General features: G+C 42.9%; 1 protein-coding gene across 1 annotated transcript in view; it reads left to right on the top strand.

Annotated features, from left to right (window-relative positions):
* The window catches only part of LOC116521270 (epididymal sperm-binding protein 1-like), a 147,846-nt gene that overhangs the window by 63,947 nt on the left and 57,758 nt on the right, over positions 1–26,141 (top strand). The gene's annotated exons all lie outside the window — the stretch shown is intronic.

Below are 26,141 nucleotides of genomic sequence, written 5' to 3'. Positions count from 1 at the left end.
GGGGCTGCTTGGGAACGGAGAGGAAGATCCGTCTCACAGTTACTACTATTGATCAAGGTACCACTTTTATTGCCTAAATGTACGACCTTACTCTTTTCACCATTGAATTTCATTTTATTAGATAGTGCCAAATGTTCAGGTTTGTCAAGATCCTTCTGTATCTTTAGCCTATCTTCCTTCAGAATCCTGGGGTGTAATGTATCTGGTCCTGGTGATTTGAACTCAATCTAGGGTAGACAGGTGCTAACTTATCATTTTCTTCCCTATTTCAACTCATGTTCCTAATCTGATTTTTGTGATGCTGTTTTTGATATGTTGGACTGTTTTTCCCTTTGTGTAAACACAGATGCAAAACATGAGTTAAATAGTTTGCTTTCTCTCTGTTGCTTGTCACCTTCTTGCCACTTTCTCCCAGCAATGGACCATTTGTTTCCTTAATTTTTTTATTCTTTTTAACTTGTTGGAAGAAGCTTTTTTATTATTTTTTATTTTGTGGCAAGACTTTCTTCATTGTGAGTCTCAGCTTTCCTCACGTCATCTTTACATGCTCAGGCTATTTGCTGATATTTTGCCTTAGTTATATGCTCCTCTTTCCACTTTTTATACTTATCTTTTTTGTCTTTCAATTTGTCAGAGAGTTCTTTATACAGCCATGCAGGTTTCTTTTGGGAGCTGTTACTTTTCTTCTTCACTGGTATTGTGCTAGACTGGGCCTTTGTAATCTCATTTTTCAAAATTTCCCAAGCTTCTTGAATTGTTTTCCCCTTGAGGATTCTCATCCATGAAATTTTTCCCAAGCTCTCTCTAAGTTTATTGAAATTAGCTCTCTAAAAGTCCTAGACTCTAGTTTGACTTTGTTCTTCTACTTGTGTTTGCATAATGTTGAATTTCAATATTGCATGGTCCCTTGCCCCCAGGGTTCCTGTGGCTTCAACACCTTCTATCATTTCCTCTCTGTTAGTGAGAATTAGGTCCAATATGGCTGATTCCCTTGTTCCCTACTTTACTTTTTGGGAAACAAAGTTGTCTGTTAGGTTTGTTAGGAACCTGTTGGGTCTTTCACTTGGTACATAGTTTGTTTCCCAGTTAATGTCAGGGTAGTTAAAATCCCAATTACTATTGTGGTGTGCTTCCTACATACTTTAGTTAGCTGACTAGCAAAAAGTTCATCTACTTCCCCTGCTTGGTTGGGTGGCCTGTAATATAGACTTATGGCAATGTCATTTCCCCCTGCAACCTTTAATATTGACCCAAATGCATTCAAGATAATTCTCATCATTGTTGTGCTCTATTTCTGTAGATAGGTAATTATTTCTTATATATAGTGCAACTCTAATAAGGATAAGGTGAAAAGAGATCTTAGTGGTTTGATCTCTGGGATCAGATTGGTGCCACAATATCCTTTGTGGGAGAATGGTGGTAAAAATCTTCCAATGCTCCAACTGAGGAATGAAGCCTGTGCAGAGGACACCTGGACACCATTCATCTGTCTCTTGGAAGCTGTCTGAATTGCAGCATTATCTCCTGAACATTGCGTATCATCCGCATACTGATGGTATTTTATCCCGTGCCATCGAATGATCTCACCCAGCGGTTTCATGTAGATATTAAACAGAAGGGGGGACAGGACCGAACCCTGCAGTAGCCCATAAGTCAGGGGCCTAGGGGTCGATCTCTGCCCTCCGACCAACACCGACTGCGACCTGTCCGAGAGGTAAGAGGAGAACCACCGTAGAACAGTGCCTCCCACCCCCACCTCCCGCAGTCATCGCAGAAGGATACCATGGTCGATGGTATCGAAAGCCGCTGAGAGGTCAAGGAGCACTAGGACGGAGGCACAACCTCCATCCCTGGCTCTCCAGAGATCATCGATCAATGCGACCAAAGCGGTTTCCGTGCTGTAGCCAGGCCTAAATCTCGACTGGAAGGGGTCTAGATAATCAATTTCCTCCAAGGACTGCCGGAGCTGAAAGGCAACCACCTTCTCAACAACCTTCCCCACGAAGGGGAGGTTGGAGACTGGACGATAGTTGTTTAAGACGGCTGGATCCAAAGATGGCTTCTTCAGAAGGGGTCTCACCACCGCCGCCTTTAGAGCGAGGGGAAGAACCCCTCCCGAAGGGAGGCGGTAACAACCGCCTGGATCCAGCCCCGTGTCACCTCTCTGCTGTTAGCGACCAGCCAGGAGGGGCACGGGTCCAGTACAGATGTGGAGGTACTTACAGCTCCCATGGCCTGAGCAGAGGACACCTGGACACCATTCATCTGACTCTTGGAAGCTGTTTGAATTGCAGCATTATCTCCTGAACATTTTGGAAAGAGAATCGTAGTTTGGATGCATTGTTTGGACATAATTCAAAGTGGGACAAATTGATTCTTATCTAAGGACATGGGGCAGCTTTTAGAACGCACATTTCCACAGGTATGAGAGGGAACTATTTCCTTTCTACATTTGCATTTAGGCCAGTATGATTAGCTATATCAGCAAAGTCCATCTACAAAACCATTTCAGGGGGTCCATCATGTAAAATATGTTAGCTTGCCTTAGTTTTAATGTCTAATGCATTATATGTGCTGATAGCACATATGACCAAATTAATTTCTAATTCATTACATAGAGAGAACACATAACCAAAACTCTTTGGAGTCCTCCATCATTTCCAAGAATATAAAATCGTCTTGAGATCAAAATGTTTGAGAACCAGGGGTAGTTGTTAGAAGGAGCATCCGTGGATTAAGTGCATTAAATGTGGACTTTGCATTTGCTGGAAAGCAGGAAGAATAAACGGAGGATGAGGAGTTATTCAGAGATGGTAGCTAATCCTTAGAGGACTAACTACAGATTTTGATTCAGAGAACTTGATTCATGAAAAATCTAATCCGAATCTCATATCCGTCATTCATGTTGGGTGAACAGACCAATACAGGGCATGATGTTACTGAGTCTGGTAATGATTGTCTGCAAAGAAAGACAGAGTTCAGAGTTCACTAAAAACCCAACATTTCATCCCTGAGCTACTTATTTTTTTCTTTTTTATCTCTCTTTTATTTGATAAAAGTTAAAATACAAAACTACAGAAAAATTATTATTTTTATTTTCATTACAATTTAAAAATAACAAGAACAACAAAACAAATAAGACATTAAAAAGTTCATTTAAAGAAAAAAGGTTATATGACACACACATACTGAGTTTCCCCACAAAATAAGGTCAGACCTTATTTTCTTTTGGGCCCCAAAATAAGCACTAGGACAAATTCTTGGGAAAACATGATTTCAGGATGATTAGCCCAGCTGGGCACCCTGCTCCCTCGCACACACAAAACAGCTGGCAACCACACGCGGTCCAGGCAGCAGCTGCAACGTGCTGGTTCCTTGGTCATGTGTTCATGGCATATGTCAGTTTGATTTGCGTGGTGGTCAAATGAGGGTGCAGCAGTTGGTGATGCTGTTCTGGTTTGATGTCTGGATTGTGGTTGCATTTCGTCTATGGGGTGGGTTTGGGTTTGAGTCCGGTGAGGTTGATTGGTGGTGGCGTCCTGAGTTGTTCTGGGTCCGGTGTCAGTTTTCGTGGCTGGGACTCATTTGTTGACTAGGGCTTTTTTCCAGATGTCTGGTAGGCAGGAAATATTGTCACGTTTATTCATGTTATGGGGGTGTTTCTCTATTTCAATGGCTTCTATACTTATTCTCTTGTTGAAGTGTTCAGTTTTGGAGATTAATTTGGTTCCTTCAAAATCAATTTCATGTCTTGTTGTTTTGAGGTGCTGGAAAAGGGAGGACGTTTTTTCTTCTTTTCTGACTGCGTTCTTGTGTTCTGCAATGTGTGCATTTATTCTCCTATTAGTTTGTCCAATGTATGTGGCTGGGCAGATTTTGCATGATATTTCATAGACTCCTTGGTTTTCTAGCTGGATCTTGTCTTTGAGGTATCTTAAGATGTTGGCTATTTTTTGGTCAGTGCCAAAGGCTGTCTTGATATTGTATTTATGGAGAATTTTGCTGATTTTATCTGTGGTGCTTTTGATGTAAGAGAGAAGGGTGATGCCATTGTTTCTCGGTTCTTGGGGGGAGTCTCCCTTTGGATTAGATTGGTAATTGTGTTTCTTTGGAATCTGTTGGAAAGTAATACATTTGGGAGAGTGTGTAATTCAGTTTTCAGGTGGTCTGTGCAAAGAACAATTTACCTCTAACAGTGCACACGACTAGCAAACTGAGTGCACACACTGGTTGCATGTGTGTTCCGAACCAGTAATAACATTGGCAGCAACCCTTTCATTTCCAGATGTAAAACAGTTAACATCTTTATTGGCTATTAATATACTTTTGGTATTTGCCATTCTTTAAGTACTTTACGGAAGCTCAGAGGACTCTTCAGTACATAATAGGTAATTGATTGCCCCAGGTATTTTTCTTTGTCTTTGGGCTGAGCAAATCCATTTGAAAGGACATTGTGGTACTTAAGCTATTACAGACTGACATGTTCATGGAGCCTATGAGGAAACTTCCTGGAGCTTATGAGGAAAGAATAACACTGAAAAAGAAAAACAGAAATTCAAGAAGAAACCAGCGTGGCTGCACAAAGATCTTTCTGATAAACTGAAAGACAAAAAGGACAAGTACAAAAAATGGAAAGAGGGACAAGAAAAATCAAAGGTATAGATACAGATTAGGAGAGACCTGGCTCAAAAACGATGAGAGGGACTTTGGAGTCCTAAAGGATGATCAATGGAATATGAGCCAGCAGTGTGTAGCAGCAGCCAAAAAAGCTCATACAACCCTGGGTTGTGTAAACAGTGGGATAGAATCAAGTTCACGTGAAGTCTTAGTACCTCTGTATGAAAGCCAAGTAAGACCACACCTAGAATACTGTAACCAATTTTGGTCGCCATACTACAAAATGATGTACCATATGTTGGTTTGACCTATTTAAAGAGCAAAAATATTTTTTAATATACAGATGAAATCTCAAAAAATTTCACTTTTGTAAATATGTTGAATGTTTATTTCATTTGTATGCTGCCCTCTTCCCCCGAAGGGGGACTCAGGGCGGCTCACAACTCAAACCAGGGAAGGAGGATACAGACAAATTAACAACAACACAAAACAATACATAATTTAAAACACACAACAATCATACCATTCGAGATAGGGGCAATGGTTCTTTAGCCCCAGGCCTGTCGGAACAGCCAGGTTTTAAGGGCTTTGCGGAAGGCCTGGAGGGTGGTGAGGGTGCGAATCTCTTTTTGACCAATAGGCAGCCAGTGCACCTCACGGAGGATAGGTGTTACGTGGGTGAACCGAGGTGCACCCACGATCGCTTGCGCGGCTGCATTCTGGACAAGCTGAAGTCGCCGAATGCTCTTCAAGGGCTGCCCCATGTAGAGCATGTTGCAGTTGTCCAGTCTAGAGGTGACAAGTGTGCGAGTGACTGTTGTGAGGGCCTCCCGGTTCAGGTAGGGACGCGACTGGTGCACCGGGCGAACCTGGGCAAATGCCCCCCTGGTCACAGTTGACAAGTGGTGTTCAAAAGTCAGCTGTGGGTCTAGGAGGACTCCCAAATTGTGGACCCAGTCTGAGGGACGTACTGTTTGACCCCCCAGCCTGAGAGATGGAACACTTGGCCAATTAGTAGGAGGGAAACACACCAGCCACTCGGTCTTATCTGGATTGAGTACAAGCTTGCTAACCCCCATCCAGTCCCTAACAGCCTCGAGGCCCTCGCACATCACGTCAACCACTTCATTGAGTTGTCACGGGGCGGACAGATACAGCTGCGTATCATCCGCATACTGATGGTATTTTATCCCGTGCCGTCGAATGATCTCACCCAGCGGTTTCATGTAGATATTAAACAGAAGGGGGGACAGGACCGAACCCTGCAGTAGCCCATAAGTCAGGGGCCTAGGGGTCGATCTCTGCCCTCCGACCAACACTGACTGCGACCTGTCCGAGAGGTAAGAGGAGAACCACCGTAGAACAGTGCCTCCCACCCCCACCTCCCGCAGTCATCGCAGAAGGATACCATGGTTGATGGTATCGAAAGCCGCTGAGAGGTCAAGGAGCACTAGGACGGAGGCACAACCTCCATCCCTGGCTCTCCAGAGATCATCGATCAATGCGACCAAAGCGGTTTCCGTGCTGTAGCCAGGCCTAAATCTCGACTGGAAGGGGTCTAGATAATCAATTTCCTCCAAGGACTGCCGGAGCTGAAAGGCAACCACCTTCTCAACAACCTTCCCCACGAAGGGGAGGTTGGAGACTGGACGATAGTTGTTTAAGACGGCTGGATCCAAAGATGGCTTCTTCAGAAGGGGTCTCACCACCGCCGCCTTTAGAGCGAGGGGAAGAACCCCTCCCGAAGGGAGGCGGTAACAACCGCCTGGATCCAGCCCCGTGTCACCTCCCTGCTGTTAGCGACCAGCCAGGAGGGGCACGGGTCCAGTACAGATGTGGAGGTACTTACAGCTCCCATGGCCTGAGCAGAGGACACCTGGACACCATTCATCTGACTCTTGGAAGCTGTTTGAATTGCAGCATTATCTCCTGAACATTTTGGAAAGAGAATCGTAGTTTGGATGCATTGTTTGGACATAATTCAAAGTGGGACAAATTGATTCTTATCTAAGGACATGGGGCAGCTTTTAGAACGCACATTTCCACAGGTATGAGAGGGAACTATTTCCCTTCTACATTTGCATTTAGGCCAGTATGATTAGCTATATCAGCAAAGTCCATCTACAAAACCATTTCAGGGGGTCCATCATGTAAAATATGTTAGCTTGCCTTAGTTTTAATGTCTAATGCATTATACGTGCTGATAGCACATATGACCAAATTAATTTCTAATTCATTACATAGAGAGAACACATAACCAAAACTCTTTGGAGTCCTCCATCATTTCCAAGAATATAAAATCGTCTTGAGATCAAAATGTTTGAGAACCAGGGGTAGTTGTTAGAAGGAGCATCCGTGGATTAAGTGCATTAAATGTGGACTTTGCATTTGCTGGAAAGCAGGAAGAATAAACGGAGGATGAGGAGTTATTCAGAGATGGTAGCTAATCCTTAGAGGACTAACTACAGATTTTGATTCAGAGAACTTGATTCATGAAAAATCTAATCCGAATCTCATATCCGTCATTCATGTTGGGTGAACAGACCAATACAGGGCATGATGTTACTGAGTCTGGTAATGATTGTCTGCAAAGAAACAATAAAATTCAGAGTTCACTAAAAACCCAACATTTCATCCCTGAGCTACTTATTTTTTTCTTTTTTATCTCTCTTTTATTTGATAAAAGTTAAAATACAAAACTACAGAAAAATTATTATTTTTATTTTCATTACAATTTAAAAATAACAAGAACAACAAAACAAATAAGACATTAAAAAGTACATTAAAAGAATATATATATGTATGTATGTATGTATGTATGTATGTATACATGTATGCATGCATGCATGCATGCATGCATTTCGTCTATGGGGTGGGTTTAGGTTTGAGTCTGGTGAGGTTGATTGGTGGTGGCGTCCTGGGTTGTTCTGGGTCCGGTATCAGTTTTCGTGGCTGGGACTCATTTGTTGACTAGGGCTTTTTTCCAGATGTCTGGTAGGCAGGAAATATTGTCACGTTTATTCATGTTATGGGGGTGTTTCTCTATTTCAATGGCTTCTATACTTATTCTCTTGTTGAAGTGTTCAGTTTTGGAGGTTAATTTGGTTCCTTCAAAATCAATTTCATGTCTTGTTGTTTTGAGGTGCTGGAAAAGGGAGGAAGTTTTTTCTTCTTTTCTGACTGCGTTCTTGTGTTCTGCAATGTGTGCTTTTATTCTCCTATTAGTTTGTCCAATGTATGTGGCTGGGCAGATTTTGCATGATATTTCATAGACTCCTTGGTTTTCTAGCTGGATCTTGTCTTTGAGGTATCTTAAGATGTTGGCTATTTTTTGGTCAGTGCCAAAGGCTGTCTTGATATTGTATTTATGGAGAATTTTGCTGATTTTATCTGTGGTGCTTTTGATGTAAGAGAGAAGGGTGATGCCATTGTGTCTCAGTTCTTGGGGGGAGTCTCCCTTTGGATTAGATTGGTAATTGTGTTTCTTTGGAATCTGTTGGAAAGTAATACATTTGGGAGAGTGTGTAATTCAGTTTTCAGGTGGTCTGTGCAAAGAACAATTTACATCTAACAGTGCACACGACTAGCAAACTGAGTGCACGCACTGGTTGCATGTGGGTTGCGAACCAGTAATAACACTGGCAGCAGCCCTTTTATTTCCAGATGTAAAACAGTTAACATCTTTATTGGCTATTAATATACTTTTAGTATTTGCCATTCTTTAAGTACTTTACGGAAGCTCAGAGGACTCTTCAGTACATAATAGGTAATTGATTGCCCCAGGTATTTTTCTTTGTCTTTGGGCTGAGCAAGTCCATTTGAAAGGACATTGTGGTACTTAAGCTATTACAGACTGACATGTTCCTGGAGCCTATGAGGAAACTTCCTGGAGCTTATGAGGAAACAATAACACTGAAAAAGAAAAACAGAAATTCAGGAAGAAACCAGCATGGCTGCACAAAGATCTTTCTGATAAACTGAAAGACAAAAAGGACAAGTACAAAAAATGGAAAGAGGGACAGGAAAATTCAGAGATATAGATAAAGATTAGGAGAGACCTGGCTCAAAAACGATGAGAGGGACTTTGGAGTCCTAAAGGATGATCAATGGAATATGAGCCAGCAGTGTGTAGCAGCAGCCAAAAAAGCTCATACAACCCTGGGTTGTATAAACAGTGGGATAGAATCAAGTTCACGTGAAGTCTTAGTACCTCTGTATGAAAGCCAAGTAAGACCACACCTAGAATACTGTAACCAATTTTGGTCACCATACTACAAAATGATGTACCATATGTTGGTTTGACCTATTTAAAGAGCAAAAATATATTTTAATATGCAGATGAAATCTCAAAAAATTTTACTTTTGTAAATAGTCCTTGCTTTCCCTTTCTGTAATCTTCATTTCAATTATAGATACTATTTTCACTTTTAGATAAGTCTTCTAATTCTGCCTATAGCCTTTTGCCTATTACAGGTAGCTCTTGTTTCAAAACCATCTCCTTAGTACCCATTCAAAGTTACTGGCACTGAAGGAAATGTCTTACAACTAGTCATTGCACTTGCAACTATCCTAGGATTCCCACGATGACAGGATCAAATTCATGCAGTGGGCAATGGAATGACATGGTGTCTACAATGATTGGAGTCAGTCATGGTATTTGCAATCTTCCCCATCGCCTTTCAGCAAGCAGTCAACAGGAGAAGTCAGACTCACTTAAGAACATCAACAACTCATTTAACAATTGTGGCCAAAAAGGTCACATAGTTGGTCATGATTCACTGGACAATCACCTTGTTTAGCAATTCTGGAAATTCTGGTCTCAGTTATGGTCAGAAATGAGAACTACTTGATGATGATGGTGATGATGATGGTGATGGTGATGATGGTGATAACAACAACAACAACAACAACAACAACAACAACAACTACGCCGTTGCCGGTCCCAAGCCCGGATGAGAAAGGAGGAGGGTTGGGGTCAAAAAATTAAGTCAAAAAATTAAGGACAGATGCTAGTAACTTAAAGAACATGCATGAGCAACAGCTTAAAAACAACAAAACCATAGATCAGCTAATCAGAAGGTATAGATTGGATACAAGAAACATCAATGAAGCTGTAGACATTGTAAAACAGCAGATAACAGCAACAGCTAGAAAAATTGAAAGATATGAGGCACGAATCATCCAATATAAACAAATCAGCAATTTCGATTAGACCAACGACGTTTTTATCAAAGACTTAATGTGAATGGTGACACCAAAAGTGAAAAACCAGAAAAGCAGGTCACAGTTGAATTCTGGAAAGAATTTTGGGAAAATGCAAAGAACTACAACAAGGAAGCAAAGTGGATACATGACTTTGAGAAAAGCATTGGCAACAAACAAATGCAAGTATTAGAAATAACAACTGAGATGGTCAAAAATCGAGTAAAAAAGGTAAAGAATTGGACATCACCTGGAAAGGACCAATTACATGGCTTCTGGCTCAAATATCAGACCAGTTTACATGCAATATTGGCCAGGCAACTGAATGAAATTTTACAAAAGTTCCAAATTGATGAATGATTGACAACTGGAAAAACATACTTGATTCAGAAAGATGCAACTAAAGGGATAACAAGGGAAAATTACAGACCAATAACATGCTTGCCAACAACCTTCAAATTACTCACAGGCATTATTGCAGATAACATGATGGATTATTTGGAAACAAACAACATCTTGCCAGTAGAGCAAAATGGCAAGGAAAGAAGGAGCAGGGGCACAAAAGATCAGCTCCTAATTGATAAAATGATATTAGAAAATTGTAAGAACAGAAAAACGAACTTGAATATGGTCTGGATTGATTACAAAAAGGCATTTGACTCACTGCCACATAGTTGGATCATAAAATGCTTAGAAACAACTGGCATTAGTAAAAATATTACATCCTTTACTGAAAAGGCGATGAAACAATGGAGAACTGAGTTGGCAGTAGGGAATGAGATCTACGGAATGGTTAATATCAAGTGAGGAATTTTCCAGGGTGATTCACTTTCACCTCTTCTCTTCATCATCGCAATGATCCCACTATCAGTAATCTTAAAAAAAATGAAATTAGGCTACCAAACAGCCAAAGAAGCTGAAAAATTTTTCGCATTTACTATATATGGATGATTTGAAAGTCTATGGAAAGTCAGAAATAGAAATCCAATCATTGACAAACACAGTCCGAGTATTCAGCACCGATATTTCAATGCAGTTTGGCATGGAAAAATGTGCCACTGTATCCATAAAAAGGGCAAAATCACTGCATGTGAGGGAATTGAAATGCCCAATGGCCAACTAATTAAATGCAACGAAAATGAAGCCTACAAATACTTAGGCATTTTGCAGTTGGATAATATCAAGCATGGAGAAGTAAAAACTATTGACCGAAAAACCAGGAAACTAATGACAATGCACTACAGTTTACATCCATGTGGTGATACTGATAGACTATATCTGCCCCGAAAATCAGGTGGCAGAGGATTATTACAAGTGAAGCAAACAGTTGAAGAAGAAAAACATGCACTGGCTGATTATTTAAAAGAAAGTCAAGAACATCTATTAATTGAAGTAAAGAACAAAAAACTACTGAAGGCCCAACAGATGAAACAAGAATACAGAAAGCATGTGATAAAATCAAGAATGGAGAGTTGGCAGAACAAAGCACTGCATGGCCAATTTCTGGAAAAAATAAAAGATAAAGTGGACAGTGAACAAACTTGGTTATGGTTAACAACAAGTATATTAAAGAAAGAAACAGAGTCACTAATCCTGGCTGTGCAAGAACAAGCTATCCGCACAAATGCCATTAAGGCCAAAATCGAAAAATCCTCTGATGATGCCAAATGCAGACTTTGCAAAGAAGCTGATGAATCTGTTGATCACATACTCAGCTGCTGTAAAAAAATCGCGCAGACTGATTATAAATTGCGGCACAATTCAGTAGCACAAATGATCCATTGGAATTTGTGCAAAAATTATAATATTAAAACAGCAACAAACTGGTGGGAACATCAGCCTGAAAAAGTTACCGAAAATCAGATGGTCAAGATCTTGTGGGATTTTCACATACAACCAGACAAAATACTGGCGCATAATACAGCAGACATCACACTGGTTGAGAAAAATAAGGTCACAATCATAGACATTCGCAATACCAGGTGATAGCAGGGTCGCCGAGAAGGAACATGAAAAAATCGCAAAATACCAGGACTTAAAAATTGAAATTCAACGACTATGGCACAAACCAGCAGTGGTAATTCCAGTGGTAATTGGCACACTGGGTGCTATTCCAAAAGCACTGGAATTACATTTAAAACAGTGAAAAATTGACAAAATCACCATCAGTCAAATGCAAAAAGCCGCACTGCTTGGATCTGCACGTATATTACGAAAATACGTTACGACATCCTAGGCTCCTGGGTGAGGCCCGACTAGTAACCAATGCCAAATCCGGCGAAACAACTGGCTGCTGTGATACACTTGTATAACAACTCCGCCGTTGCCGGTCCCAAGCCCGGATGAGAAAGGAGGAGGGTTAGGGTCAGGTTGGCAACCTGGCCCCATAAAAAAACCCCGCCAACCCATGCAATATGGTGAAAGAAATGAATAAAAATTTTATACCGCATCAGTCGTCACATGGGTTAACAAGGGCCACGGCGGATGTTGGGGTCCCTAGACATCCGTCGACAAGTGGGCTACAAGTGGACCAGCCAACAAAACAACAAAAATATAGTGCAAATGAAAATCGTGCCATAATGGCCTGTTACTACAACTCAGAGCCAGAAAAAAGAGGTTATTTAAAGCGAATGTATGAATTATGGAAACAACAATATCCAGATTTAAATGTTAGTGAACAACGACTAGCAGATCAAAGGTGATTTATTATACGGAATAAAGTGTTAGGTGAAGTTGAATTTGAGGAAATTCAGGCAAATTGCAAAACTAAAAAAACAACATCACAAATGGAAATAACTGATATTCAAGACACAACTAAAGACATTGTAGTAGAACTCCCAGAAGAAGCTGTCAGGGAGGAAATAACAACACTACCACCAGAACCAGTTATCACGGAAGCAACTGATAAACTAACTCAAAAACAAAAAGAATTAAAGGAGAAGATCATGGAGCATTTTCTGTCTAATGAGGAAAGGCAACGTTTACCATCATTAAAAACTGTCCCTAAGAAAATTTTGGCCGTTATCATGAAAATGGTTAATGCAGTGTTTTCAACAATTGAATCGGGATCCATCTTGGAAATGAACCAGTTAATGTACAGTCCAGCTGTAATAGTCACTAATGAACTAGGCATTAAAATCAAAGCACCTAATCACACAAGGGAAAAAGCATCGAAGCCAAAGTGAGATTGAGTGTTTCGTAGGATTATTGTCAGTGGAATTAATGTGATGTTGAACAGTAGTGGTGAAAGTGAGTCTCCTGGAAGATTACTCATTGATGTTGACTTCAGGTGGCCCGCCTCTATGTTGGAAATAGCAGCAGGGCAGGCAAAAGAAAGCCGGCGGTGGGCTGCCACTTTCTTTCTTTTGCCCAGAGGCTGCAGTCCTCCTGAGCTGCCCGCCTCTGGACAAAAGAAAAAAGCACCAACCCACCGCTGGCTTTCTTTTGCCCATCCCGCCACTGTGTCCAACATAGAGGTAGACCGCCTCTATGTCCAACATAGTGGTGGGCAAAAGAAAGCCAGCAGCGGGCTGCCGCTTTCTTTCTTTGCCCAGAGATTGCAGCCCGCCTGAGCTGCCCGCCTCTGAGCAAAAGAAAGAAATCGGCTTTTGCCCACCCCGCCACTCTGTCCAACATAGAGGTGGCCCGCCTCTATGTCGGACATAGCAGCAGGGCAAAAGAAAGCCGGTGGTGGGCTGCCACTTTCTTTCTATTGCCCAGAGGCTGCAGCCCACCTGAGCTACCCGCCTCTGGGCAAAAGAAAGTGGCAGCCTGCCAGCAGAGGCAGTTAAAGGACCCGCCTCTGCTGGAGGGCTGCCCTGGACACAGAGAAAGAAAGCTGGCAGGCTGCCCTCCCTGCCTCCTTCCCTCTCTTCCCTCTCAAACAAAGTCTCTCTCAAATTGAGAGACAGTTTGTTTGAGTGAAGAAACAAACTCACGCACGCACGCACACACAGACACACACACACAAATTACTTACAATTACTTACAAATTACATTAATTTTGAATTCCTCCCCCTCCCTCCGACCCACATAGCTTTTCCAGCTGTTTCACAATCACAGAGGATTTCAACTCTGCTCTTGCCTGCCATCATGAAAATGTAAAAATGTAAAAGGAAAAAGGAAGAGCTGCTGAGATCAGGCTGGGCTAGCTGCTCTCAGAGTCCCCAATGGATGACTCTGCTTAACTGTTTAAAAAAGCCTAAAAAAAACGCCCTCTACAGGAGGTGGCAAGAGAACCACGTGCCTCATCTACATAAGGAATTTTTCGGCTTTTAACCCTTCCTTAACTCTGCTCGAGTGATCATAAAGTCAGACTAAATGAGGCACGTGGTTCTCCTGCCTCCTCCTGTAGAGGGCACTTTTTAGAGGCTTTTTTAAACAGTTAAGCACTAAGCAGAGTCATCCACTGTGACTCTGGCAGCAACTACCTCAGCCTTTTTCCTTTTACATTTTTTTATTTTTATTTGATTTGATTTTGATTTGATTTTATTATATTTATATGCTGCCCTTTTCCCCCGAAGGGGACTCAGGGCGGCTCACAATTCAACTTATGATGACACTGGTGAGGCTCTGCCTCCCCTGCCTCCCCTGACTGCACATCACTGATTGTATTTATTCAAAAGTAAGATTCTCTGAATCTAATAGCAATCACTTCGAGGTCTGAACATACCATTCCTCAGGTTGGGTCATTTCCCAGAGCTGTTTCTTCTTGTTCTTCCTCATATTATTTGATGGAGTAATCTGTACTGATTTTTAATGGATTCTTTTTGTCCCAAGTCAAGAAGAAAGGGAGCATTTTCTCATAAAATGGATTGTTGAAAGTAAAGATAATCTCCATAGAGTCCAAATCATAAGAGGATAATTTGCCTAAACAAAGGTAATGAGAATCCGTTGTACTGTCTTCCACAGTGGAAGAATTGTTTTCGCTGTGGTGATGACCTCGTTTTCTCCATCCATCAGCTGCAATAGCCAAAACCCTTCAGTAGCCCTTATATGTAAATGTCCTTTTTTTAAAATGGATTTACGCACAACACCAATGGCCCATTGTTTGGCCTTGCCCATCCACTGTGAAGTCCCAGAATTTATGCTTTCTATTTCCAGGATGCAAGGAAAATAATTAATGCATTCAAGATTGTCAGGAAAGTCCTGGGCTTGTTCACCCATGTATATGCTTTCCCAAACTTCTGAAAGGATCAGGGTGGGAGAAGCTCTCTTGGTATCCAGCATCATCCCCATTAAAGAGAAGAGATGGGAAAAGGTTAAAATGACATTAAATCAGCTCTCTAAACCTTAAACCTCCAATTTGGAGCTACTGTCCCATACGTTCCCTGTAAGCTGCACGGCTGTGCATTGCAACAAAACACCGTGCAGCAATTTCCAACTGCCACACAATGGTTTTTGTGAGACATTCAAAAAATTATTTTTCTGTCAAAAAATTTTCTGACTCTGACTAATATAGAGGAACTTGTAGCCCACTGTTAGCGAGGGACTTGGAGGAGATGAATCTGGAGAGGTGCCCATTTTGGAAACTGCCACTCTGAAGGCGCTGGGACGGGCTGGTGTCGGCGTTCAGCTTCGGTGTTCAGCTTCGGTGTCTCTGCATGCGCGTGAACAGCTGCGGCTCACTGGGCAGCACCCCCCTCCCCTTGCACGATTGGCAGCTGAGTTTGGTCTATGCCTGCCTCTGGCGTGAAGAGAGCGTGGAGAGTGCTTGGGGCATAGTTTGTCGATTGCTGGGGGGCTGTTGTGCTCAGTGGGAGATTGATTGGCTTAGCGGGAGATAGACTGGCGACGGGCTGTGGAACTGCTGCTCCTGCTCCTGCCGTTTTGCGAGGAAAGAACTTGGTAGCTGTACTGGCTGCTGGGACTGCCGCTCCTGCCATTTGCGAGAAAAGAACTTGGTAGCTGCACGGGCTGTTTGGATTGCTTGGACTGCCGCCCCTGATTGGTTTGCGCCCCAAACGGCACCAAGGGGTGGGCGGGCGGCACTGGGTTCCGTGCAGAGGAAGCACCCCCCCCTTCTTAGGAAGGTTAGACCATTTTGCGGACCATTTTGCTGATTTTGTGGTGGCCACTTCGAATCTGTGACGAGCGACTGGCTTGAGACTATTCTGACCACCAGAACCTGGAGGAGCATATTGGAGCCTGGAAGAGCTGGCTGAAACCGCCATTGGCTTCTGTGGGGACAGCTACCGGAGACTGGTCTTGGGGGGGCTCAACCCCTTGGACTGTCTGACGCCTCCAACCGCTGTTTGTGCTGCTGCAGGGTCAGGCTAGGGACAGGGCTAGGGTTAGAGTTAGGATTAGTTAGGTTAGGGTTAGTTTAGGATTAGGGTTAGGGGTAGGAGTAGGGGTAGGTATATCTGATTAGGGTTAGGGCTAGGGTTAGGGCTGAGCTTAGGGCTAGGGTAGGGTAGGGTTAGGTTCAGAGTTAGGGTTAGAGTTAGGGTGAGGGTAGGGGGTGGGGTTGCTAGCCTGACAGCCTACCGGTTGGCTGCCGCCACTGAGAGCGCTACGACCCAGCTGGGAGTGGGGTTCTCCCCCCCCCTTTTTACCGTGGGGTGTCCCTGGCTTCCTTTGTTCCTCCTGTTTCTGAGGGAAGGAGTGGTTGCCTGACCTGTCATCACTCATGGCTGGCCCTACGATCCTTGCCTTTGCTTTTATATCCGCCACCTATGGCCTACTTGTCTCCCAGCTATTTTTCTCCTTTGCTTTGTCCTCCGGATAATCTTCGGGGAGCGAATCGAGACTTACGACCTTGTCGCCGGCCCTTCTGAGCCCCCCGTTTATACCTCTACCGACTATTCTTCAAGCCTATTCCGGCAGAGAGAGAGGGCACTGGACGGAAAAGACGTGGTTGGGAAGTGTGGCTCCCTCTCCAGTTGCTATTAACATTCTGTCTCCCAACTTTTGGACCCTGGGCCCAGCAAGGGAGGACCGGGACATTAATTTCCTCTCCTACATCAGACCAATTTTGAGCAATTTTCACTTTTCTGCGCAGCTTATATTTTAAAATGTATGGGGAGTGTTTGGTATGACTGTGGTTGATTGAATGTACCCACTTTTACTGATTATATTGTTGGTTCTTGTTTTTAACTCGTTTGTGGGGATTGACTGATTGTATGTGTGTGTATGTGTGAGTAGGCTGGGACTACAGCCGGGTACATCCTACACTGAGTGTTTTGCAGAAGTTAGGGGGGACCGGGCCCATTCCCGGCCTTAGGATGTCTGTGTCGAAGGGCCTGCCGGGGAACTCAGTGGCCAGGGGTGGTGGTGGAGGGACCATAGACGCAGGAGTGGGCCGGAACATTAAGGTCATAATGGGGAGGGGCAGATATGGCGGGGACTTTAGGGCGAGCCATTACCGGGGAAGGAGGGTTCGCTACGTCACAGAGATCCCTCCTTCCGGCCCTATTAGTCCCACTCCAAGGCCAGATGATGTGAGTAGTCAGGACCCTGGTCTCAGGCTGTTGTCGCTAAATGCCAGGTCTGTGGTTCACAAGGCTCCCCTCATCTGGGACCTAATTTTAGATGAGAGGGCAGACCTGGCATGTATTACTGAAACCTGGCTGGGCCCGGAGGGAGGATTCCCCCTCACTGAAATGTGCCCAGAGGGTTTTCAGGTGCTTCATCAGTCGCGACCTCAGGGAAGGGGTGGAAGAGTGGCCATTGTTATCCAGGAGTCTTTAGTTCCTCGTAGGATCCCTGCTCTGGAGCTTGTCGGGTGTGAATCCTTGCTGGTGAAGTTGGACCTTGCGGGTGAAGTGGGCTTGTGGTTAACGTACCTGCCTCCCAACAGCATGACAACAGCTCTCCCCTCACTTCTCGAGTCAGTAGCCGAGCTAGCAGTTGAGTTCCCCAGGCTTATGGTGCTGGGGGACTTCAATTTGCCTTCGCTCGGTGAGCACTCCGATGGAGCGCAGGAGTTCATGGCTTCCATGACAGCCATGGGCTTGACCCAAGTAGTTCGGGGCCCGACTCACTCAGCGGGTCACACGCTCGACCTCGTATTCCTCTCGGAGCAGTAAAGTTGTGATCTTGGTTTGAGGGGTATTGAGTTCTTGCCCCTGTCATGGTCGGACCACTTCCTACTGAGCCTTGACTTTCGGAGGCCAATCCCCCACTGTAGGGAGGAGGAACCAATTAGGTGGTTCCACCGGAGGACCCTTATGGACCCTCAGGGCTTTCAGACGGCGCTTGGTGTTGTACCTGATTCTCTCGTCCACAGTCCGGCGGAGACCTTGGTCGCTGCTTGGAACTCAGCAGCGTTGGAGGCTCTCAACTGGATTGCGCCTTTACGGCCGATCCGAGGCAGTGGATCCAGGAGGGCTCCTTGGTTTACTGAGGATCTCTGGGAGATGAAACGCCAAAAGAGATGCCTAGAGAGCCGCTGGAGGTCCAGTAAATCAGAGTCAGACCAAGCACTGTTAAAAGCCTGCACCAGAGCTTATCTTCTGGCAATTCAGACTTCTAAAAAACACATATATTGCCGCTCTGATTGCATCCATTGAGTCGCGCCCAGCCGCCTTGTTCAGGATAACCCGCTCCCTCCTGAAGGGGAGGAATACAGGTAATTCCCTACGAGGTAGAGCTGAGGAATTTGTCCAATTTCTCGCGGATAAAGTTGCTCGGCTTCGGACAGACCTGGACTCCAATTGCGCAGAGCCAGCCGAGGTACTGGGGGTGGGTCTTGAGCGACATCTTTGGATTGATTTTCAACTTGTCACTCCTGAGGAAGTGGACAAGGCCATGGGAGCTGTGAGTGCCTCCACATGTGCGCTGGACCCGTGCCCCTCCTGGCTGGTCGCGAACAGAAAGGAGGTGACACGGGGCTGGATCCAGGCGATAGTTACCGGCTCCCTTTGGGAGGGGTTCTTTCCACCCCCCATTAAAGGAGGCAGTGGTGAGACCCCTCCTGAAGAAGCCATCTTTGGATCCAGCCATTTTAAATAACTATCGTCCAGTCTCCAAACTCCCCTTTGTTGGGAAGGTTGTTGAGAATGTGGAGGCCTTTCAGCTCTGGCGGTCCTTGGATGAAACCGATTATCTAGACTCCTTTCAATCTGGATTCAGGCCTGGCTACAGCACAGAAACTGCTTAGGTCGCACTGACTGATGATCTCTGGCGAGCCAGGGACGGGGGTCATGCCTCCGTCCTAGTGCTCCTTGACCTCTCAGCAGCCTTCGATACCATCGACCATGGTATCCTTCTGCGACGGTTGCGAGAGGTGGGAGTGGGAGGCACCGTTCTTTGGTGGTTCTCCTCCTACCTCTCGGACAGGTCGCAGTCAGTGTTGGTTGGAGGGCAGAGGTCAACCTCTAGGCCCCTTAAATATGGGGTGCCGCAGGGTTCAGTCCTGTCCCCCCTCATGTTTAACATCTACATGAAGCCGCTGGGTGAGATCATTCGGCGGCACGGGATAAAATATCATCAGTATGCAGATGATACACAGTTGTATCTGTCTGCCCTGTGCCAACTCAGTGAAGTGGTTGACGTGATGTGTCAGTGCCTGGAGGCTGTTAGGGTCTGGATGGGGGTAAACAAGCTTGCACTCAATCCTGACAAGACCGAGTGGCTTGTGTTTTTTCTTCCCAACAATTGGTCATGTATTCCATCTCTCAGGCTGGGGGGTGAAATTTTACACCCCTCAGACAGCGTTTGCAATTTGGGAGTCCTCCTGGATCCACAGCTGACTTTAGAACATCATTTGTTGGCTGTGACCAGGGGGGCATTTACCCAGGTTCGCCTGGTGCACCAATTGCGTCCCTACCTGAACCAGGAGGCTCTTGCAACAGTCACTCACACCCTTGTGACCTCAAGACTGGACTACTGCAATGTGCTCAACATGGAGCAGCCCCTGAAGAGCATTTGGAGACTTCAGCTTGTCCAGAATGCAGCCGTGCGAGCGATCGTGGGTGCGCCTCGGTACACCCACATTACACCTATCCTCCGCGAGCTGCACTGGCTACCTATAAGCCTCCGGATACGCTTCAAGGTGCTAGTCGCAACTTATAAAGCCCTTCGTGGTATTGGACCTGGGTACTTGAGAGACTGCCTGCTGCCAATTACCTCCCAAAGACCTATTAAATCCCACAGACTAGGCCTCCTCCGAATTCCATCCACCAGCCAATGTCGATTGGCGACCACTCGGAGGAGGACCTTCTCTGTGGCTGCTCTGGCCCTCTGGAACGAGCTCCCTGTGGAGATCCGGACCCTCACCACTCTTCAGGCTTTCAGCAAAGCCGTTAAAACCTGGCTGTTCCAGCAGGCCTGGGGCTGATGAGTTGCCATCCACACTTGAATTGTATGGCTGTTGATTGTTTTTAAATTGTCTTTGTATTTTGTTGCTTGTCCTTTGTTTTTTGTTTTGTACTATCCCCTCCCTGGTTTGTTAGCAGCCCTGAGTCCCTCCGGGAATAGGGTGGCATACAAGTGAAATAAACCTTTGAAACCTTTGAAATCTTTTCCATTACCATTTTTTTCTTTTTGATGAGCACATTTTGCTGATTTCCTTCAATTCAAGCCTTTACAAATCAGCAGTTAGGTGCTTCTGAAGCAGAACTTCAAGCTACGCCAAATGTGAGTGTGAAGCAGTGTACTACTTTGAATCTTATAACTCTGCTTTCTGAAACTACTAATGAAGGCAGTTGCCAACATCACTGTTCCCAGACCATAATCCTGGTAGAAAAACCTTGCTCAGACATATGTCCTGCAGAATCAGTAATGGGTTTATTCAAAATCCTGAATCTGAATTCCTTTCAGAATAAATCTTCTATTTTGAATCTATTTAATGGTGGCTGCATTTTCTTTCATTAATATACACACATACATACATACACACACACACACACGTGTGTGTGTGTGTGTTTGTGTGTGTGTTTGTTTGTTTGGTTTTTTTATTTGTGCTGATAAATAAATAAAGAGAGACTAGTGTAGATCTATTTCAAGCTATTTAGCTCTCATCAGCTAGCCATACCCTTACTGGGATTTGAACCTGGGCTATATTACATACTAGGCAGACTTCTTAGCCATTAGGCCACAGGCTCTTATCCGTTATCAGCGAAGATATATATATATATATATATATATATATATATATATATATATATATATATATATATATCTATCTATCTATCTATCTATCTATCTATCTATCTATCTATCTATCTATCTATCTATCTATCTATCTATCTCTATCTCTATCTCTATCTCTATCTCTATCTCTATCTCTATCTCTATCTCTATCTCTATCTCTATCTATCTATCTATCTATCTATCTATCTATCTATCTATCTATCTATCTCTATCTCTATCTCTATCTCTATCTCTATCTCTATCTCTATCTCTATCTCTATCTCTATCTATCTATCTATCTATCTATCTATCTATCTATCTATCTATCTATCTATCTATTTATCTATCTATCTATCTCCCGGATGAAACTCTTACTAACTTTCTGGGAACCTTGGCAGCTGAATGTATTCTTTCATTGCCAGATATTAAAAGGTTAACATCTTTATTGGCTACAAATATGGTTTTGGTGTTTGCCATGCTTCAAGTACTTTATGGAAGCTTAGAGGATTCTTCAGTACCTAATGGGTAATTGATTGCCCCATGTACTTTTCTTTGCGTTTGGACATTTTGGTACTTAAGGTATTACAGACTGACATGTTCTTGGATCCTATGTGGAAACTTCCAGCAATTTCTTCTAGTAAAATTGATGGGCTATTAGGTATCAAATATTTGAGAAATACCTAACTTGAATTTGTTGGCCCCAATCTCATCTATCTCTCTCACACGCACACTCCCCAAACAAAAGAGAAGCAATTCTCTACCTCCCCCTTCACTGGACAGTCACACTTAGGGGCACCCCAAGGGTGGACCTGGAGTTGGGCTTGGGCCTCATGTCAGTCTTAGTTACACAACTGCCATTCAAAAAGGTGGCCTCAGTGTTCCATTCCCAGAATCTCATCACTTATATTCCGGCAGTGGGTTTTTTCCTGTTGACAGGCCCTTGCAGCCTATCTGAGATTCCGGCATGCACAAGGCCTTCATTCTTGAAGTTCCTTTTCATCTTCCATGACCTCTGAAACCACTGAAAAGAATATTAATTCTTTGGGGATTTATCATTTTTAAGCAATCAAGACTTCTGTGAGACTTATGCTACTTTTATAATCCTTTTATGCTGCGAATGGGTGAGACAGGGTGGAGAGCAATGTTGGGAGGAAAAATCAAAGATGTGACTGAGATCCTAACCAAAATAATTAGGTCCTCAGATTAATACCCTTCCCTCCTCCTTCACGTTGAGACAAATGACACTACACAAAGGTCTCTTGGCAAGGGATAGCCTGCACTTCACAAAACAGGAAAAGTGTAGTCAGAAAAATGCTTGCACAATTTATCAGAAGGACTTTAAACTATATGCTTATATACAAATGCTCAAAGCTTGCAAAACAAACAATATAAAAGGAAACAAAGTGACATTGCCAAAGGTGTATCTTATAGGCAACCCAACAAATGAGAAGAAATAGATCAACTCTTTGCCAACCAGTTAGCAAATGTATGTAGGAAGCATACAACCGAAGTAATAGAAGACTTTAACTGTCCAAATATCAACTGAAAGACAAATTCTGCTGCAAATGGAGGATCAACCTTGTAGACACCTTTGTCATCTAGAAGGTAGAAGAGGGAACTATAAGTAAAGCTATACTGGATTTAATTCTTATTAATAAAGAAGAAGTGATAGAGGGAATTGAAGTTGGTGAAACTTGGATGAAAGTTAGAACATCATACTGGAATTCAGTCTAATGCAAACACAAGCATTAGAAAATAATCCAACCGATGTCTTAAAACCACACCTAGAATACTGCAACCAATTTTGGTCACCATACTACAAAAAAGTCATTGAGACTTTGGACAAAGTGTAAAGAAGAGCAACTAAGACGATTAAAGTCCAGAAGACTAAAACATATGAACGGTTGCAGGATTTGGGTTTGGTTACTGTAAAGAAAAGAAGAATTAGGAGCAACATGATAGCAGTGTTCCAATATTTGAGGGGCTGACATAAAGAAGAGGGGGTTAAATTAGTCTACAATGCACCAGATGTCGACAAGAAGCAATGGTTGGAAACAAATCAAACAGAGAATGAAACTGGGATTAAGGAAAAACTTCCTAAGAGTGAGGAGATTTAGCTAGCTTCCCTTCAGAAATCATGGGCGCTCCATCATTGGATTTTTTTTTAAAGAAGAAACTAAACCAGTGATGGCTAACTTTTTCTAGACAGAATGCTCAAAGTTCGTGTATGCACCCAAATCCCCAATATTCAATGCACACGCACCCCATACATTCACTCACCTCTGTATATGTGCACATGGCCCCACATATCTTCCACCCCACATATGCATGTGAGGTTCCCACGCAAGCACACCAACCCCTGAGCATGTGTGGCAGAGATCCAAAGACCATCTCGCTGGCACATGTACGTTGTGGTGGAGTTGAACTGAAGCTATGGGTCACATTCCCACCGACAGTGTGCTACATGCCACCTTTGGCACACATCCCATAGGTTTGCCATTGTGGGACTAGAAAGATCAGAAATAGTATAGTTTCTCTTGCTTAAGCAGGAGGCTACACAAGTGGTGGGATTCAAATAATTTAACAACTGGTTCTCTGCCCTAATGATTACTTTCAACAACCAGTTCACCAAACTGCTCAGAAAGTTAACAACCGGTACTCGCAAAGTGGTGTGAATTGGCTGAATCCAACCAATGGGTCAGACTAGAAGCCTCCCATGGTCCTTCTAGATTCTGTTTTGTTTTGTTCTTTTCTGTTCTGTTCTATTCTATTCTGACTGATGGGAGAAAGAAAGGAGGCTCTTTGGGTATCTGTTTTAAGTTAAAGGAAGCATCTTTGATTAACATCTCTAATGTTTCTGTCTTTTAATATGAAATAGATTCCTCATGGGGGAAATGAAGTTTTGATAAGCGGTGGTTCAGAACGGAGCTGTAAAAATGAACTCAAAGAACTCATTAAAATGGTAAAAATACACCCTTGTATATCCAATTATTCATTAACAAGATCATATTAAGAATATTATGCGATTAAATGAACACTTACATGGAACAAATATACTACTGATCATAGTCTCTCGATGCATTATGACTCAAATTATGCTAGCCAATCAGGGCATAAATTCCAAAGCCAAAAATGTTTGAACAGTATATAAAGTGATTTTCCCCTTCTCTAAGGGTCTTTCTGACTTGTACCTGTGGCAGACGTGTCCTTTACTTAGAGATAAGTATCTACCTTTTCTATTTGGTTGTCTTTTTGGTTAGGAAAATACCAGGTTAAAGAAGCTTATTATCATTTACAGCTAACAATCCCAACCAAAATGGAATAAAAAATGCTGACCTTTAAAATAAAATCATTGGATTTTCTCTTTGGACATTCCATGAAGGTAAGACATATCCTCCTTCTCCTTTGCTCTGAGCATTGATTGGTGAGTAAATCACATTATTGCAACACCTCTGTCATATCACTCAAGTCTTCTTTTCATTCACCAAATTCCAGCAAGTGGTTTTTATCTGTTCATTCCATCAAGTTTCAATATTGGCAATAATATCATACCTGCCCTCATGTACTTTGGTTTCTAATTCATTGTGTTTACTCCTCCTATTTTGTGGATTATCTAAATGTTTGAGTCTTTTTTGACTGACCCGGTGTTTGTTTACTAAATGACCTGTTTTGTGTCTGAGTTCCCCTTCTTCCTTTTCCCTTCTTTTTTTTAGTGTCCATGACATGGAATCCCATATGTGTTGTGTGGCCAATCATATAGCACTCCCATATTTGTATTAATCCAGCTAATTATGTAGCAGCTGGCATGTTACCACACAAACCTGCACAGGACAATTGGCTAAACATGACCACATTTGTACTTTAGAGAATCTTGCCTGTAACAGTAACACCCTGAGCCCTAGATTATCTCATGGATTGCAGTGGACATAAAGCAATAATGGTTTTAAAACTTTACATTGCAAAGAATTTGTATTATTTTTTTCCTGCTATTACTTGGCTATAATCAAGAGGAGTTCCAGTCCTATAAGAATAAATTAAATGGTAAAACTTGAAAGAAGAGATGACTGTAGTGCAGGGTTGAACTGTGGGTGTCAGAGTTTAGTTGTTTAATGCTCAGTCTGAATTATTTGGTGATTCATAATTTTTGGTGGGCAAGGAAGTCCCTTTGCAATGGCAAATGTGTCTCAAATTCAGGGATGAAGTTTTTACCAGTTTGACACCAAACTTGGTATTTCAGGCAAAATCCTCACTGATCCCTTGAACTCTACCACAGTCATCAGCTGCAGTTTCATAGACCCATCTTTAGTTTGTTATACTTCCCCTGGAGGGTCATAAATGCAAACATTTGCTAAATGAGGCAGTCACTCACTGAGACCCACATATTCTCTCAGCATTTGAATATGTACTTTAATCCAACCACCTCCAATTAATCCCAACTACATGTTAAACTGGGATCCCTAGAAAATCTCATATTCCTCTGTTCTAATGGGTTGTGGTGCTGGTGGGGGATCTAGTCTTTGTCTGTGAAGTCCAGAAGAAAGCCTCAACTGTGCAGAAGAAAGAAATTTTCTGTCCTGAAGCAAATGTTCAAAAAAACCTGACCGTCTAGTATCAATAATATCCTTTTGAATGCATTTTGGGTATAAACAGAAAGTTTTGGGAGATGGCTAAACATTCTAATTTAACTGTGTTGACACTTACCTCAACTCCACGCCACTTTAAGAAGAAGGATTGTTGGATTCTGGTTGCCCTTAAACAGGTCTTTGAGGATTTCTCCTTGTCCATTGCCTTCATCACCTGGGAATCTGTGGTCAATTTCAAAGCAGTGTTCAGCTGTCATTCAAGTGCACTTTGGTAAGGTGTTTATACAGTTAGGCTTCCATGTCTTATTTTATTGAATAATAATTATCTATATTAAATTATGTTATAAAATTGCTGTACATAACATTTACAATAAAATCTCATCTTTTCCAGAATCTTCTTCTTACCTTACTTTTCTCGTCCATCATTCTTAATTTGTGTCATGGAATTTGCTTTTATCGACAAATAAGACGCATAGATGATAAAGGTAAAAATGGTAATGTTATGCCTATTGTGTCCTTCTATGTTTCTTTGAATTGTGTAACTTGAATATGTTTGTATTCAGTGCAGTTTCATTGAATCCTTAATTCATAAGTGATCTATGCTGGCTTCTACTTTCTTTTTGGGTGTAATTCCAGGTGCTGATCATCACCTCATATAATTCT

The sequence above is a fragment of the Thamnophis elegans genome, chromosome Z (genome assembly GCF_009769535.1).
Source record: "Thamnophis elegans isolate rThaEle1 chromosome Z, rThaEle1.pri, whole genome shotgun sequence".
In the NCBI taxonomy this organism is placed as follows: Eukaryota; Metazoa; Chordata; class Lepidosauria; order Squamata; family Colubridae; genus Thamnophis; species Thamnophis elegans.
The sequence above is the reverse complement of the archived record's forward strand: the minus strand, read 5'-3'. Positions and strand labels throughout refer to the sequence as shown.